The sequence below is a fragment of the Thamnophis sirtalis genome, unplaced genomic scaffold, assembly GCF_051295495.1.
Source record: "Thamnophis sirtalis isolate CommonGarterSnake01/CBP01778 unplaced genomic scaffold, rThaSir2_p1.2 scaffold_3, whole genome shotgun sequence".
In the NCBI taxonomy this organism is placed as follows: Eukaryota; Metazoa; Chordata; class Lepidosauria; order Squamata; family Natricidae; genus Thamnophis; species Thamnophis sirtalis.
In genome coordinates, this window is record NW_028261383.1 from 86,632,954 (window position 1) to 86,648,483 (window position 15,530).

Sequence of the window (15,530 nt, forward strand, 5' to 3'; positions counted from 1 at the left end):
AGACCTCTAAGGTCCCTTCCAGCTCTTATTATTCTGTTCTGTTCCATTCCATTCTAGTGCCTCCTTGTTTTGAGTGGGAAGCAAAGGGATTGATTCTTTCCACATTCAGGCCTTTCCTGAGCTGGTAGGGATATGTTGCTGGCCTCTAATTCATCTTACAACCCAGCAGAAGTGTCTGTCATTGCTTCAGAGCCTGCTTGCTAAAAATAATCATGTGTAGCTTGTCATTGCAGGAGAAATGCTGACCCCCCCTTGATCAATGAGCAGTAATAGCTGCCCTTACTGAACCAATACCAATCTAATTGCTTTAAGCTGACTGATGGAGCATCTGCGGGTGTCATATTTTTGATTTCCATACCGATGAAGTTTTCATGTCTTGATCTCTGTATCTCTACCCGGGGAACAATGAAATTGTGAGCTATACTGACAGTTTCAGAACCCAGGCAGTGCAGAGTCTTTCAGGCGGGAGATATGGGAATCTGGGACTGATGCAAGCCATTACTTGTTTTCGAGTCTCTCTAACAATGGGGGACCAAGAATGGTTTCACAGCAGGATAAGAAGTTGGTACTTCCAAAGGGAAGTTACTCATTAAGGCTCCAAAGCCATCACAGTCAGGAAAAACAGCACCCGTGAGAACTACAAATAGCAATTATTCTCTCTGTCCATTTGGCCTCTTTTTCCATTAATATATTATGTACTATGTCGGTGGTGTGAGAGGTTTCTAGACAGTAAAACTGCTTGCTCCAAAATGTCATTTATTTTACATTTACTGTACAGATAGTTTTCTCTTTGCATAGTCTTCTCTTCTGCATTTTATATCCGTCCCCATCTGTTTCTTGCTTCCCATCAAACTTTTACTTTCTTCTTGTGCCCCCCCCCATCCCCCAGCAAAGGCCGTTTGCTTAATAGCTGTACACTTGGTGGCATCAATGCAGGCAAAGAAAGTAACATGGATGGAAGATAAAGTTCCTCAAAGAACCAGGAGAAGGACATTAAATATTGCAGAAAATACATTTTTTCTGCATTTTTTAAAAAGTGATGAAACTATGTGTAGATTAAAAATATAGAAATCTAAGATTTTTAACACTTAGGAGAAAAGATTTATCAAAGGTAAAGGCATCACATATCATGGATTTATTGTTAACAAGAGGGTGATGTCTAAAATGAGGACCCATATTCTTGGGGACAATATGCTGACACTGTAAATCACTTAGGGCTGTAAAGCACTGTCAAATGGTATATAAGTATAAGTGCTATTACTATTGCTATTTACTTTCTGTTTTTGAAAGGTAATAGAGAGTCCTTCTAGAAGCATAACCCCACCAAGCTTACATTTTCCATTAATATAAAAATGGCCAAATATAACAGTGCCCATTTTTTTTCCATGGCACCAGTTATACTTTTTCACTATCTCATAAACATCTGGTTAAAAGTAGATATATAACAAATGGTTTGTTAGCATGTTTGCCATATAACTTCATTGGATTTTAAATTTTCTTTCAACCTCTTCTTGCAGATGTTTCTTTATTGCACTCGGTAACATTGTCAATGAAGCATATATGGAGAACACCAAGAACCCAACAATTCAATTCTGAGCTACATATATTTTCTGCTATGGAATCTTCATAACTTTATCTAAACAGACCCTTATGAAGTAATAGGCATCACTGCATCTTATGATAGTGAATTCATTATGTTTATCGTGTTCTGAACATTAAAAGAAACGTTTTGGGGGAAAGCAGGGTCATGGATCTGTAATATATATGTACCTCTTTCTACTGGAATCCTAAAAAATTAGCAAGTAGAATCTGCTGGAAAATGCATAGTCTTAAAGAAACAAATTCTGAAAAATATATTTGAGTTCTGGAACAGAACATAGCTCATGGCAAATTCACTTTTGATTATAGATAATTTTTAATACAGTATCAGCAGTATATCAACAGGTAGCTAATCAGCATATAGGCTGATCTTTCTAGAAAGCAAAACAAAATGAAATCTGTTTAATACTTTGATTAGAAATTACTAGGGAAGTTTGGAAGGTAGACTTGATTATAAAATAAAGGTTAAAAAAAGAATCCTACCAGGATACGCAATGGCAGAACTTCCCAAATTTCTGTTTAAAAAACCCTACATTGATTTATTAGTCATTGGGGTTGAGCTTAACTCAAGGAATAATAATTTTATTACCGTAGTAATGTTAGAATTGATTTTCCATGCATCCTTCAAATATACATATACAAGGATTTTCATGACCAGGTATTGAAATAAGGATATTTTTCTTGAGTTGTGATGTGCATGTTATGTTTACTCACTCTTGTTTCATTAAAATATAGTTATTTCTAATTAAAAGAGCTTAAATTCTCAATATACATCAATGTGCATCCATCAGCAATGGAATGATGAGTTCAAAATACACATGTACTTTAATATTGTAAGCCACCCAGAGTTAGCATGTGACAAGATGGGCAGCTAATAAATTTTACAAATTTACGTGGTGGCTCAGTGGATTTTTGATCAGAAAGGTTGGCAGTTCGGCAGTTCAAATCCCTAGTGCCGGGTAATGGAGTGACCTCCCGTTATTTGTCCCAGCTTCTGCCAACCTAGCAGTTCAAAAACACATAAAAAATGCAAGTAGAAAAATAGGAACCTCCTTTGGTGGGAAGGTAACAGCGTTCCATGCACCTTTGGCATTTAGTCATTCTGGCCACATGACCACGGAAACATCTTCAGAAGTGCTGCCTCTTTGGCTTTGAAATGGAGATGAGCACTGCCACCTAGAGTTGGGAACAACTAGCACAAATGTGCAAAGGCAACTGTTACCTTACAAAAGATCAACAAGATTGCTGTATATATTTAAGAACACACACAAGAATAGGGAATTTAGTATTACAAAATTGGGAAGATATAATTTGGGGAATTGTTCTTGGAGAATTAAAAAAAATATTAGAGAATTTTGACTTTAAGACACAGATTTGCAGAAAGAAACAAGGATCCTCATATCTTTGGGTACAATACAGAGCATGATCTAATAAGTGGTATTTCTAAATAACAATGATTGGGAAACAATGCAGGCTAAATTATTAAGCCAAATTGGTGACAATGCTTTTTAAAATTAAATTTAACAGTGGAATGATAATTACAATTTATTTGAGATCTCAGATAAAAGTTCTATGAGTTCTAGATCCCCACCTCCTCACTGCAATTGTTAGTTTCAAAATGGAAAATTGAATAAAGGTTGAAAATAGAAATCAGTTAAAAGAAACAGTTAAGAACACAAAACATATGGAACAGAAATTTATATTATGTTAATACTTTATTGGGAGATAAAGTGATTTTATGGTTAGCTGAAGAGATAACAAATATATAAAGAAATAAGCAATGGACTCTTATCGTAGAAATGGAGTTGACCACAGATCAATTAGTCCTGTGGAATCACGTTTTATGCACTCAAGGAAAAACAACCACAAAGTTAGTAAGAAATGGGCAATAAAAACAAAGAAAAAAAAATAACATTGATATTCTAAAGAGCATATTGTAGAATGGAATTCTCCAATTCATTTAGCTATATTTAGCAAAGTGTACACATATGAGAAGAGCCATGACTATTAAGAACATTTTAAAAGGTTAAATCCAGTTTATTAAGATATAGGCTATGATACAAAGTGTATTTCACAATTTTTCTCCTTATAGTGTGCAAAAGGTATTGCATGGGTTGGAGGAGAGAACCTCAGACATATCACACAGAGTGAAATAAAAGAGAGGCTCAAAAAAGGGGATCTCTTGCTTGCTGTTACTATTCTTAACATTCCTGGCAGAGGTGGGTTGCTCCCAGCATTACTGTTGGTTCGGTGCATGCAAAAACTTTGCGTGCATACACTCACTTTGCTCGCGCATCAGATGCACACTCCGTGCACATGTGCATTTGCACAAAAATAAGTCTGTGCATGCACAAAATGTTAAAAAAATATACATTTGTGCAATTACAATTCTTATGCGCATGAGCCCCCAAACCGGTTCAGGAGCATGGCAGGCGTGGGTCGCTGCCGGTTTCAGCAACCCAGGCTGCCAAACCACCTGAACTGGTAGGAGTCCACCTCTGATTCCTGGAGATTACAAGGATAATTTCTCAACAAATTCAATGATAGTTACAGACTTTTAGTTTTATTTATTTTTTTAAGCCACACAGTGCGTCTGGGACTGTGCTTAGCAGGGCTGGAACAAAGGAAAGAATAAATATATTTTAATCAATGAAAAAAAAAACCCTTACAGAAATTCTAAATCAGTGATATTTTATCTTGGAAACTTTAAAGTGGTTAGATGTTAATTCCTAGAATTGCTGGCTGGGGGAAAATACTCTGTCATTATTCTAAAAGCAATAAAAGACTAAACAAATAAATGAAAAGAAACACAGTGCTAAATCAAGGAGAAATAATCTGTGCAAAATTGATGGTACCCTACTTTTTTTTTTAAAGTAACAGAAAGGGGAAAATTATTTAGGAAGCAATTAATCACCACTATATAATTCATTATATTTCATTTTTGCATGCCTTTTTTGGCCCTGGCCCTGCCTAAATCTTCTAATGGATAGTACTCGAAGCCAATTACACCTTTTGGCCCAGAAAACCCCTTGATCACATTTAGATATATTAAAAAATAAATGCACTACCTCCCTCCCTTCCAGCTGTCTTTTCTTAAGACCAAACATACCTAGCTACTTTTTATAAACTATTATTATTAAACTATTATTTCTAATTTCCTGATCAAACTCATTGCTATTCTCTAAATGTGTTCCAATTTTTCCAATTTTTCTTCTTAAAAGAAGAACTGCTCAGAACTAAATGTTTAAAGCAGAATCTGATATGCAGAGGCTGAAATGGAATTTGTGCAACCTGTGAATTGGAGAATATAACTTTTTGTGATTTCACAAATCTATCTATCTATCATCTATCTATCTATCTATCTATCTATCTATCTATCTATCTATCTATCTATCTATCTATCTATCTATCTATCTATCTACCTATCTATCTATCAATCAATCAATCAATCAATCAAAGCAAAGTACCATTCACTCATCATGAAATCTACAGAGTCTACAAACTTGAAATTTGGCATGTATGTTCCTCTTGGCTTCTAGGTGCTCGCTAAGAAAGGATTTTTCAAAATGACCATCAGATCATTAGTATTTTTTATACAGTAATTAACAGCTCTGATGCTAAGGAATTCTACTCCCCCTCCCCACTGAAAAGAACTCTGTTGCAACTGCTAGTTGTCATATATTAACATGCTCTGATGCTAAGGATTTAGACATTCTACTCCCCCTCCCAACCTGAAAAGAACTCTGTTACAACTGCCAGTTGTCTCACATTCCATTACCTCAGTTCAACCTGGCAGACGTTTCACTCCTTCACTCAGGAGTGGTCTGGGGCTCCTTACAGTATTAAACATCGGTACCTCACCAGAATGTCTACACCTTCCACCTATGGAACTGCTTCCAGACTCAAGGCAGCAGGAGTGATATTCCCTTATGTGTTTCAATTGCCAATCACCACTGAGCCAATGGATTGAACCGGAGTGGACTGGATTTCTCCGGCATTGCCCGATCACATAGTTTCATCACGAAGCACGGGTATCCAGCTAAAACTGTATATACGTATGAGTACTCTCACTTGCATTTGCCTTTTTTAAACCACATCACTCTAACTAAAATGCATCTTATTTTAATTATTCTTCCAAGATCATTTTCTCAAACATCATTGCAAAATCAACTCTCCTCAATGTATAAATAGTCTCTCTCTCTCTCTCCCCCCCCTCCCCTATTACCAAGTACTTGGCTTTTCTTTCTTTTAAATTTCCTTCAGTTCAGTTCATTTGTTTCTCAAACTTGGCAACTTCAAAAAGAGTGGAGGTGGCTGGCTGTAGAATTCTGGGAGCTGAAGTCTACATATTTTAAAATTGTCCAGTTTGAGAAACACTGCTCTAAGCTATAAAGATAGTTGTGACTTTCATTGCCCCCCCCCCCCCCCAAGGTGTTTAAACATGGTATCTGGATCCAGATGCAGGACCGTAAGAAAGAAAGCCATAGATCAAAGCTTGTAGTTGTGCATCCTGGGATCTTCTCTGACTCTTTCATCCTAAGAAGGAATAATAGAAGATCATGATAGAGAAGGCTCCTTTTTGGGTAACTTCCCACATAGTTTTCCTTCTTCTGTGAGGTTAATGAGAACAGATTGAGACTTTTTTTTTGCTAGTCCACTACCAAAGGCATAAAATGCCCTTATTTCATTCCTTATTTCCCTTATTAAAATTAAGATGTTTAATTATTTTACATTTGACTGTATAAGTAAAATTGGATCTGAACTAGTTTTTTGCTGGTGGTTAAGGTTTACTGTGCATTTGCAGAACTATTTGTTCTTATTGATTATTTACAAATTCAAATTTGTAAGCTGCCTTAAAACATTAACACCCTTCTTGCCACCGTTGTTAAGTGAATCACTGCAGTTGATAAGTTAGTAACTCAATTGTTAAATGAATCTCTTCCCCAAGGACTTTACTTCTCAGTGGTCAAGTAGGAACAATTGCCAAGCATCTGAATTTTAATCACATGATCATGGGGATGCTGCAAATGTTGTAACTATGAAAAATGGTCATAAGTCACTTTTTTTAGTACTGTTGTAACTTTGAATAGTCACTAAATGAACTGTCGTAAGCTGAGGACTACCTGTAGATGAGCTGTTCTCTATTGCTGCATATTTGTTCTGGGAAGAACTTCACTTGCTGAAATTCTGTATAGAATTTCTGAAAGAAAAGTTGATAATCCTAACTTAATCTTTTCTCTATATGGGTGGAAAAGGAAGTCAGTGTAACTTTCTCCTTGCTGCATTGCATACTTGTTGAGCAGAACTAGCTGTTTTTAAGCAATTCCCAGCATTGCAAAATAGCAATAGGACTAGAACTTAGACTAATATACCACTTCACAAGGCCTTATAGCCCTCTCTATGTGGTTTCCAAAGTCAGCCTATTGCCCCCAACAATCTTGGTCCTCATTTTACCCACTTCAGAAGGATGGAAGGCTGAGTCAATTTTGAGCCTGGTGAGATTTGAACTGCCAAACTGCCGGCAGTCAGCAGAAGTAGTCTGCAGTACTGCATTCTAATCACTGCACCACCACAGCTCTATATACTTATACTGACCTCAGAAAAATGGAAGGCTGAGTCAACCTGGAGCAGGTCAAGATCCATTCAGGATCACAGTGCCATTTCTCTTCTCCTTCACAAAGCAAAGCTCACAGACCTGCTATGAATTTTTAAAAAGCACAAAATTTAATGTAAAGCTTAAATCTGAGTTGTGTTTTCCGCCCTCTTCAAACATGTTTCTTTTGCCATCTTATTTTTAAAACAGGCCTCTCTATAAAAATACAGAGAGTCATGGTTTCTCAGTTTATCTACATATCTAACTTTCATAACCCAAAATGGCAGAAGGAATGTGTTTAAAGCACTGAGTGGGTTTCTGGAAAGCATGAGTTATAGGTTGCTTTCTTTGGAAAATTGCATTTTATTGCTATGCAAATATGTAATGCTGTTCAAGGGTATCAAACTCCTAGCAAGATGCTACAATTTGGGGCAAATAAGAGCGCTTCAGTGCCGTTATGTAGCATTATTAACCAAACAGCATTATGTAGCCATTTCATCCTTTCCTCTTTAGCAGAGTTGCTTAAAGAAGAAGCAAAAGGGAAGAAGTATTTTAAAAATGGGTGAATTTGAGAAGGATGATAGATAACGCTGTACTAAAATTCCAAAAACAGAGCGGGACAGCTGCACAATTCATCTGGAAACATGCTGAATTATACAATCTTCATAGCATTTATTATGAAACACAGACAAGTTGAAACCCTACATAATTAATATGTGCTAATGCTTTGATCTGCAATTTTTCCCCCATCATAGTTATTTTTCTTCCATGTATGAACAGAGATAAAACAAAGAACTTTGGAGGGAAAAAAAGACTACCTCACAGAGGGAAAGAGAATTAAAATAATATTTTTTTTGAGCCTGTTCTGCAGAACACTTCAAAGATCACCGTAACCAAGCACTGAACAAGTGCATAGAGTGCAGTATTATGGGGAGTTCTCTATATTGCCATTAAAGCACTGGTTGTTGTGTTTGTGTGTGTGTATGTGTATAAAACATTATTTCAATTCAATCTGTTCAGTTCTAGAATGATTTGTTCCCAGCATGATTATGGGTCTTGGAGAAGACATAGCAAATTAAAAATAACAATGAAATAAAACTAAATTGAACTGGCAGATCCTACAAATAAGTACTTTTTCTTTTTGAGCTTTCTCAACACCATAACTGGGTAATTTTAAAAAGTACAATTATCAGCATCAGAAGATGCCCTTTCAATGTAATATAGATTACCATAGCAAACAAAAATTTTATATGTACAAATTTAAAGCATTTATGTTGGGAAAAAGTTATTTTATGTGGAAGTGCTTCATTTTATATACTTTCCTGATACTTTGGGTTTTCGATAATTTACACTGATTATCTGTTACATTAGATTTACACTGATCTGTTAAATCTAAGAGGCTCAGGGCTTATAATATCTTTGATCCAAGATTTGTGGGCAGAATCATCCAACACTAAAGAAATGGGTATTATCTCATTTTATCTTCTGCCTTCTATGCCCAATTGCTTAGGACTTGCTTGTTCCTTTTGCTTTCTTCATCACTATTTTTATTTTCACATCTTTTCCCATTGACATAAGTAGTGTCCTGGGATTAAGCGCTGACATAATTTATGAGTTGCTCCTGAGTGGATCAGGATAACAAGCAGGACTTTACAAACCTAACATCTATCCTGATTTACCTCCAACATGCTGTCATATTTCTCTCTTTATGCCAGGGCTCTTATTGCAGAGCAATTATTGAGTGAGCTTTATGCTGTTCAAAGAATAGCAACAGCAATAGCACTTAGACTTATATACTGCCTCACAGTGCTTTACAGCCCTCTCTAAGTGGTTTTACGGAGTCAGCATTTTGCCCCCAAGAATTTGGGTCCTCATTTTACACACTTTGGAAGGATGGAAGGCTGAGTCAACCTTGAGCTGGTTAGATTTGAACTGCCAAACTGCAGCTAGCAGTCAATAGCCTGCAGTACTGCACTCTAACCACTGCATCACCTTGGCTCTTGAAGGAAGCCTCCAAAAGCAAATAGTTTTCAGTTTTCAGTGGTTGCTGGCAAATCTTGCTGATGACCCTAACTTTGTAAAAGAGCTATAGATAAGTCAATAAAAAACTATATTAATATAAATGTATCTATTAGAAAGCATTAGACACCTTTATTGGATATTGGATTTCTCCAAGGTTCTTATTCATAGATATAGGACAACCAGCTAATAGAGATTTTCCTAAACATGCCATTTTGAGTAAATGGGGAATCTAATTTCTAATATATTACATTTCTTCAGCGATTATAAACTAGTAGCTCTTGGTGTGGTATCAGAGTACCCCCTAAAGCTCGTGACAAATTGACATCATGCTGAGACACTGAAATAACTGGAATTCAGCTTTTGTTTCCTAAAAATCTTCCCCCATGGGATTCTGATAACAGAAAGGGAGAACTGGAGAAAAGGGGAAAAGAAGAACTAGATAAGAAACAAGAACAGAGGAGTCCTAATTTCATTCTATTCTGTTCTAGTGCTTCCTTAGAAACTAGTGCATCCTTAGGTGTGTTTTCCAATAAATTTCAGGATAGTGCAATTTACCAATTAATGTATTTTGTCTGCGGAATGGACCAAAATTACACAGTACCAATACTTGGTGTAACTACTTGTGACTTTGATGCTAGACTTCTGGGTCTTAAGAAGATATTAAGTAATATTCTATTAAGAAAAGATAAGTAGCAATAATGCTAATATAGCAATAAAATAAAGTACCTTGTTTATGTTAGAAGTGGTAAAATTGAGACTGCATGCACCCCCCCTCTCTGCAGCAAAGATAGCAATTGCAATAGCAATAGACTTACACCGTACACTGCTTCACAATGCTTTACAGCCCTTTCTAAGCGGTTTGCAAAGTCAGTATATTGGCCCCAACAATCAGGGTCCTTATTTTCCTGACCTCAGAAGGATGGAAGGCTGTTATTTGCAGAAATTTAAGACATATATTTCTTCTCTTAATTTCTCTTCCCCAACCCAGCAAATTGTACCATTTCCCACCATTTTGAACATTTTTAAAAGAATGAATGGAAACCCTTAGTCTCTGCAAGATTTAAAATGCTAGTACCCCAAATGTCATTTTTTCCAGTGACTTTATAATCACACCTCTTGCAATCAGGCAGAACAGAAAGAAGTGCATCTCTCTGTCTGAGAAATGATGCTAATCCTTATGTGCATCCTTTTCATTTAAATTGGTAGTGTCTTCATTGTTTTGCAGGTACATAATCCCCCAGATTTTGATTTTCTTCAAGAGGCTTTTTTAGTCCAGTTTTCACTTTATGTTTCATTGTCATTCTGGAATGTAATTCTCTTGTTCTTAACTTGATTCCATTTATTATAATGCATGCTTCAAATGCTGTGCTTTGTAAGCCTGTTCGATGAAAATGTAGCTCATTCAGTTGCAATTGGAACCAAATGTTGATATAACTGCATTAATCTATTCATTTAATTGATCTCAATGGTTGCAGAGACTTAGCTATTTACTAAAACTGGTGGTGTATCATTTAGCACAGTTCCAAATCTTGACAAAAAATAATAAGCATTATTATTAGTACAGCATTAGTATCACTGAAATGATTTTTTTCCCCACATTGTCTTGGGAACTGTAATTTTAGTTGGATATATGCATTTATAAGAGTCTTCTCTTAGAATAACAACAGCAATAGCACTTAGACTTATATATCGCTTTACAGTACTTTACAGCTCTCTCTAAGTGGTTTACAGAGTCAGTATATTGCCTCCCCCCAAAAAATTTGGACCCTCATTTTACCCAGGATGTTAATGTGGCTTGGACTACTCTGATTATATATTTCTTATGTACTTTGTTTTTAATCTGACTACTATTTTAGAGAAAGTTGGACCATAAGAAAGGCTGAGCGCCAAAGAATTGAGGCCTTTGAACTATGGTGCTGGAGAAGACTCCTGCGATTCCCTTGGACTGCAAGGCGATCAAAGCAATCCTCTTTTTTCCTAGAGGAGATCAATTCTGACTGCTCTTTAGAAGGCCAGATCCTGAAGATGAAATACTTTGGCCACCCAATGAGAAGGATTGCTGGAAATCAGTAGCCATTATTGCTTTCTCAAAATATGGTCTATGTGTAAATTTTCCTAACTCATGCTTTTAAAAATATACATCTTCATAACAATTGAAATCTTTCTCCTAATGTCCCCCTCTCCTTCAAAATGCAACCCTTTGCCAACCACAGGGGTTACATTCTTGAAAATGCTCACTTAAAAAAAAACACTTAGATTGACATTGCATAGGAAAATGGAGACACTGTCAAAACTCATTCTGAGATTTGCCACCCACTACTCTCTACAATGTAATCCACTTTGGTGTAGTGGTTAAGGCATGAGGCTAGAACCTGGGAGGCTATGAGTTTGATGTCCCACCTTAGGCACAGAGTCAGCCAGTCCCACTCTCTCAGCTCTTGGAAGAAGGAAATGGCAAAATGTTTCCAAAAATCTCTGCCAAGAAAATTTCAGGGGTTTATTCAAGCAGTTGCCAAGAGTTGAAGGCAAGAACTATGATATATTATCTTGGCTACTAGTGCTGTTCTACCCAAGCAAAGCCTGAATAAATTTGGCAATGCTCTTGCTTTGTTGGTACAGTTAAAACTGGTGCACTGCCAAACTCACCCCAGATTGGCTGCTCATTTTTCTTATATAAGTTTAAGAATACCTGTTCTGTTCTCACTATGTGCAGCTTGACATGCAGCTAAGCCCATCTATCCTCCAATAAAACAGACCACATGCATAGATCTGAATGCTTTATTGAAAGAACATGATGTGGTGAAACTGGGAAAAATAGGGATACATACAATGAGAGCCAAACACAAGATAGACAGTGTTGAGTTACTGCTGTATATAACAATTAATAATTACAAGCAATTTAAATCTCACCAGCAATGCTCTGTGTGTGGAGTGTGGGTTTGTCCTTGGATGACCATGTGCCAAAGATTAATATGGATTCCTCTTCGTGCTTCTGCATTCACCAAATGCTAAAGGAAATGGAGTCTGGCTTCCCAGCATGCACTTGTTTTGAGATTGCAGGCTGATGGGTAATGGGGTGGGGTCAGCTTCAAACAATATACTTGGCATTTGTCCCTCTGGCCAATAGATGGGGCTAGAGAGCAACAACAGTATATAAAGGTTATATGCTGGGGCATGACACTATCTGCCACATATGGATGAACATTTAATTTTTAAAGATCAGTGTTATGTTTATTTCTTGTCCAAAGAAATAACGGAATTATTTGTTTAATTCATTGAAAGAAGGGATGTCACACTAATTCATTTATTATTTAAGCAGTCTCTGTATTGCTAATTTTGAGAACTGTTAGGAATATAATTCTAATGGTTGGGTTGGCAATATATAAATCATATAGCAATGCTGTACCTGTTTCTTTAAATCATACTGTAAAATGTGATTGGTTGTTGTTTTCCTCAATCGGCCATAAGAGGGAGCCAGAATGACTGTTAGCTCTCTGTTTGTTAGATGCTGGGCTGATCTGATCTGAGTGGTTTGGAAGCTGGCTGTTAGAAAGTGCTGTGAACTATTGTAAGTTTTGCAACTGATAGCAAGCTTTGAGTACCAGACTGATTATATGTGTATGGACTATGGATTATCCCTTAACTGAAAGACATTGATGACTGACTGTCTTATCCGTGTATAACTTGGACTGTTTGATGGACTCTGATACCTCTATTTCCATGAAAGTAAAAGCCTATTTAAACTGTAGTGTCTCTGTATGCTGGTTTGTGTGTTCTCCAACACAACTCTCACAACGCTTCGCTGAACGTACTCGCTCTCCCAACGGAGAGCTTACCTAACAAGAACCACTTTGCTAACATGATGTAACGGAATATGTGGATGATCCGGGAGGATGAGAGAAAGAGGTGTTGCCTAGGAAACAGTCACACAAGAGAAGGGGGATCCTTCAAGGCCTTAATGGTCAGAAAAGAACCTTAGGAAGGACCTGGCAATTAAATGTGTCAGATGGAAGTTTCTACTTTTAGAGTTTCAAATTCTGTTAATGGAGCTTTACCATAATGTAAATTTAGCTCAGCTTGTTGTCTTTCCTGTCTGGCTTACCCAGGAGGGCTGACACAAATGCACATTTGTTTGAATTTTCATCAAATATATTTTGAGTTTTGTGATTTTAAAAAATAGATATTAATAAATTTTTGCAGGTACCATGGATAACATTACATGCTGTTTCTCTTTAAACTGGTGGGCTTTTATTGAACATTTCCCTTCATCTTGAGGATTTTGCAGTTTATCTTCATTATATATTTGTTGTCATTTTGCGCAACATCATACATATTATTTTCATGTCATCTGTACTGATATGCAAGATGTGGAAACCATAATACCAGAAACAAATGAGGAAGAGTACACAGGACTATTACTTTGCCCGGGGCAATATATATTTTTTGTAGATTTTTGTCTGCAGCTATTTTCCATATGAACATTTAGTTATGTCTGGATGATGCTCATTGGTTCCCCCTTGTTTACTACTTTGTCTAAAACATCTTCTTACTATAAAATGCACCAACTCTTTCCAGGCACTTGGGCACTGTCACGCTAATCATGATAAATTACTGCAGAATAAACCATCTTCTGTAATTAAATGAGTCTGAGATAGATGAGTGATACATCTATCACTTTTTATTCTTGTTTCAAGAGAAAGAAAAATCAAAGTACTGAAATACTTCAGAGCAGACACATCCTCTCCTCTCTCTTACACATGCACGCACAAAGAGAGATGCATATACATACATATAGATGGAAAATTTGAAGTGAAGCAGCAACCTCTAAGAAAGAAAGTGGCTAATCTCCTGTCAGTTGTTAAGGATTACTTGGTAGTGGCTCTTATATATGAGATATATTTTCTTAACAAGTAAGAATCTAATGGATTACGTCTTATCTAATTATGGATTCTGCATTAAACGGTGGCTCATACTGTCTGTGGCTGCTGCTGGCATAATTAAACTTAATGTACTTTTAATGATGTCGTCTTAACTCATATATGATTAGAATCAAACGAAGATGAGCTGTCACCAGTCCAGCAGAGCCTCTTTCTGCAGCTCCTGATGGGAAATATTAATAATGCCAATTTCATGGTTAACAGCATTGGTTTTGCTGTGGAGACTGCTTGTCATACTATTGGAGCTAATCTCAGCTGAGCTAAAGCTGAGTAGGTCCCGTCATTTTGAAGGGTCTCCACAGAGCAGTAGAGCTTGGCTTTTTAAGCACACATTTTGTTTGCAAAATGACAAATAAGCTCACAACTAAAGTTAGCAGCTTCTGAGGACAAAATATGGCTAGCACCCAGTGCCATTTTCTGATGTCAGTGTTTTGTTGCCATTTTTAGTTCTGAGTACTTGCTAGCTATGCTTTGATTCCATCATCTTTGGGCCTTTTGACAGATCAATTTTAATTCTGAGCCTGAGAAAATTTGGAAGTGGTTAAATTCTGTCCTAAATCACTCTCCCTCTCCCTCTCTGTAGCTAAGTAATCCCACTTTCGTTTCTACATTTAAACATGGCTGATGTTCTGCTAGTGTGAGGCAACAATTGGCATGAATGAAGAAAAGAGAAAAAGCAGTTTTGCCCTTGAAATACAGCTGCACTGTCACAACGCCTGATGAGCTGGCCTAGTTGTTAACCACGACTGGTGTGGACTGATTTTGGACCAGCAGATCCACTGATGCAGCAAGGTATATAGGTGATGTGGATTAGAGCCTTGGGGAGCACACCCATCTCTTTAGCTGTTGTGGACATGCTGCCAGTAGAGGTGGAAAGAGGAGAGGACAGTAAAGATAGGAAAGAGGTCCAGTTAGATCAGTCAGTAGAGTGTGGGACTTTTAAACCCAGGGTTATGCCCCATATTGGGTGTCATTATATATCACAATGTGAAAGCTATTGTTTTAAACTAGAGGGATTTCATTGCAAAGATGCCAAGAGAGCCATACATTTGCACTTCATCACTTCCATACGAAATTTAAATCATAGCATTCTTGTTTATTTCTCTCCTGGTTTGTTAGCTAGAAAGTTCTCTTTAAACCAAGGCATTTAAAAGGAATTCTTTAGCTGCATTTGTTTTATTAGCCTACCTAAATGTGATTGTATGTATGTAGTATATATTGGTAAACATGTAGGCTAGTGACATGTAAAAATATATTCACATGTAATGAGCTTCCATTTCACTCATGACTTCATTGCATGCCTTCTGTGCAGGACAATCCTACATATATATTAGAATACTTTAACTATCTTTGGGATGCTTTTGAAATTAATTAAAAGT

General features: G+C 36.8%; 1 long non-coding RNA gene across 2 annotated transcripts in view; it reads left to right on the top strand.

The window, feature by feature from the left end:
* LOC148048051 (uncharacterized) overlaps positions 1-13,184 on the top strand; it is a 33,796-nt gene extending 20,612 nt beyond the window's left edge. For both annotated transcript variants that reach the window (XR_015695780.1, XR_015695781.1), the window contains exon 3: positions 11,071-13,184. This is a non-coding gene — a long non-coding RNA (uncharacterized LOC148048051). The remainder of the gene's footprint in view (positions 1-11,070) is intronic.
* The last annotated feature ends 2,346 nt before the right edge of the window (positions 13,185-15,530 follow it).